We start from the raw sequence: 3,853 nt of genomic DNA on the forward strand, positions 1-3,853 counted from the left end.
ATTTCTGTCTTAGGGCAGTGGTTTTGTGTTTGTGAAATTGTGACCAGGCTTTGTCTCTTTGTTTCAAACTTCCAACTCCCCATGCAGCACTTCCTCCCTATTAGTGTGAAGTGTTAAATTTTTACGGCCCCTGACCTTCACTAGAGTCATGCTGAATTACTCGCACTTCCATTAAGAAAGGAGAAGACACCATTCCCCAAAGCCAACTGTCTGTGTCAGCAACCCTGTCTGTTACCCAGACCACAGTCATTTGTGGTATAAATGAATTATTTACTCTAGGTATTGGAATGGTTCCTCCTCCTTGCATCATAGGTATTGCTACTGCATCAGCAAATAAGTTTCCAGGCATACAAATTGTTTCCACTCCCAACCCTCAATTCGCTCCCAAATGATATTTAAGTAAAGTTAAGTGGACTGGAAGAGTAGAAGAGAACTGGACAGAACAAATCAGAATCACCTGTGATTTGGGCGTGGAATCTGAGAGCAGTCCTTATTAATGTATTCAGATATGGAGACCTGTGACAGACCTGGATATTTGCACTACACATCTATTTTTATATTTTCATATATGTAACAGATAGTAACAAGAGCTTTCAGATATCTAGCAGAAAGCTTGGCAACGATGTAGTCAGACATTTAAAAATTGTAACAAAAATGATGACATGCTGTAGAAGCACTTCATACCTATTTGTAAATTTCCTATCTTAGAGACCAAGCTCAACTTTCTTAATTTTTTACACTTTTTTTACAATTTTGATCATTATGTTGCTTGTCGTTCTTATTAAGGAACATGCATGTCTGTGTTAGTCCTTTTTGATTAAAGAGGAATAGATATACAACCTTTTTACCTAAATCTGAGGTCCTTAGTATCTTCATGTTCTGCTTTAAGCAGCTGTTTCAGTTGGTAAGAAGCACCTTGAAACAGCTCTTTTGCCAATCATGACTTTGAGGAGATGGAGTCTTTGCAGATTTAGTGAGTCATTGGTCTCACTGCAGAGGTCATTGGGTGAGGACAGTGCAATCAATTTGTTTCTTTACTGAGGTCACCTATCATGAACTAAATTAAAGCTGAATGTGAGAGAAGAAGGGTGACCACAGATTGCATTTATAAGTGTTTGTATCATTTGAATATTATGGGAGGAGTTAAGTACAGTGAGAGGAAGACTTTACTCTAACCTGGGGATTGGTTCATTTTAGCAATAGCTGCTGTAACTGGCTGAGTAAGATATTGTTGTGTAACTTTGGAAAATGTGATATCTTTGTGTGATTTAAAATATAGTGCCTATTTAAGCATTAAGCCAAGGAATTTGAACTGAATGACTTGATGTTTAAGGTTGTACTGTAGAGTGCATACAAATTTATGAGGAGTTTTATGACTTTAGATTAATGGTAAAAAGTATTTTAGCAGCTGTTATATTTAGGGTTAACTGATCGGTTGTTTACCAGTTTCAAAATATGCTAACATTGTTTTATACGTAAAGTTGTAGTATATGTGTACTTGAGCTAGTGTTATAAATAATTTTATCTGCTTAGAAGGCAATGTTTGAGGGGTGAATATATGCAAAGTTGTTTATAAGTTATTCTAATAGAATGGGTCCAGGACAGAGTCCTGTGGTACTCCAAAAATGAACATACTAGTGAAAGCTAATATTGGAGGAGTTGGTAGTGGAGAAAGTTCTTTGAGACAGATTGTCAGGTGTCAGAGAACCAAACAAGGGTAAATGAACCAAATCAGACAGTATGCATTTTTTATGATAAATTTGTCACACCTGGTACCTATGAATATATAACCAGTCTGTTTCTTGTTTTCAGAGTGGTATAACTTTTAAATTCTATTTGTTAGTGAATAAATAGCTATACATGCTTTGTGGCCAGGTATGAACCTATGTTGACAGAAAGTATCCCACATTTATTCAGGAGTTTACTTATTTAATCAGACAGAATGTTCTCAAACACGTTATTATGGGGCATGTAATTCAGATGGGTCTGCAGTTTTGGAAAAGGGACTGTAGAGTTGAGAACTATTGATGAGTGGACAGGAGATAGTAGGTTTACCTCGGGTATCACTTCTGTGTCACTGTTAGACAGAGGCACAGCATACTAACCTCGAAAAAGGGCATAACAAAATTCATTTAAAATGGGTGGCGAAAGCCAAACACACTCTGGCTAGGCTTATAAATGCCCTAGGGCAGATAGCCTAGTATGAACCTATGAACCTATGAACTATTATAGGCTTGTTTTAACTAGGTAAGAATTTACCAGTGTAGAGAGTAAGATTTCCAATATAAGCAAGCAGCTTTCAGGTATGAGGGGCAATCATTTGGAGAAATGATGGATAAAATGCATTTTTTCCGTTGAGTTTCCAGTAATTTGCTAATAGCTTTTCCTGTGATAGCGCACAAGTGGAAGGAAGGATCTGTAGTCCTGTTGGAGCTATTCAAGTGAAGTCATGGGAGATGGTTCTGTCAGTATAGTGGGTGAAGTAATGGAGCAACAAACTCTTTAAGAATCTTAAGGATAGCAGAAGGAAGCTTCTAATAAAGTAATAGAAGAAAAAAAGTCCTAGCTTCTTAAATGCTGAAATTCTTAATTTAGTGGCTGAGAGTAAATAGGACAGGCTGTGGGGGAGGGGGGATAACTTGAGCCTTCTTGAGATGTGTGCATTGTATAATGAAGAAAGTATTGAAATGGAACTTACAGTCCCTGAATCTGGCTTGCTATCACATTTACGTAACAATGATTAAGTGCAAATCATCCAAATAAAAGGCACAGGACAATCCAGTGATGTGTGTATATAGAATCTAATGACTTACAAAACAAGGTCTAAAGGCTGAAATATACTTTTACCTGTGAAATAACTACAGAGAGTCACACAAGCATTCTTGCTATCATGAAGACAGTAAATACAGGCAAGTTTAGTCATATAGAAAGTTCCGGAAAAATGCAAAACAATTATATTGCAAGCATTTCAGATAAGATGGTGTTCATAGTGAGTATTCAAAGGCTGTGGCTGTGTGCTACAATATTTAAAGAGCAACTCATAAGGAATAAAATACCTGCAGTTTTCTGTTACTGGCAGGTAAAATACTGAGTCCTCTTACCAGCAGAACTTATGTAGAATCATGAATACAAATGAACTGTGTGCCATGCTACTACTTATCAATTTTAAAATTTGCTAAATTTTATTTCAGGTGAGACACCCCAACTATTTGTTGGCCTTCAAGAGACTGAAGAGCCTATAGCATCTGTAAAACAACGATCTTCTGTGTACCTGTCTAAGATAACGTCCAGTGAAGCAACAAAGCCTGTAAGCATATGTATTGTTTATTTTCTTAATGATTATTTTTCTGCAGATGTTTTCAGACCAAGCCACTGATGGTGGATGACAACCTAAGTGAAGAAATCAAATGAAGAGACCAGTTGTAGTATTTTTATTTTTATGACTTGTCATACTTCTGTCAATGCCCGACCCTAGTATTCATTAGCTTGCCTTGTGATACATGTCCTGTGTGTCTTACAAGCTGTAAGAAATTTTCAGTGAATTCAAATTCATTGAGACTTGCTTCAATGAAACAGGTATAGGAAATGTAATCTCAGTCAGACTCACTTAAATGCATTGCCACCTCTGTCCACACCCCTTGCATTCCTAGGTGAAACTTTACTTTGAGACTTACCTTTGCTGTGGGCAGGCATAACCGATTGACAGCTGTGTACTTGGCAGTGACAGGCTGTGTGCAGGCATAATTGACATCATACAAGGAGACTTCCACCTCCCACACCCCCTGCCGTACATAATTTTAAGTTACTTTCTGTCGTACTGCAGGGGATATGGAGGTGGAAGCCAATCATTGTA

This window comes from Protopterus annectens, chromosome 3.part1, assembly GCF_019279795.1.
Source record: "Protopterus annectens isolate FY-2018-M chromosome 3.part1, PAN1.0, whole genome shotgun sequence".
Classification (NCBI taxonomy): domain Eukaryota; kingdom Metazoa; phylum Chordata; order Ceratodontiformes; family Protopteridae; genus Protopterus; species Protopterus annectens.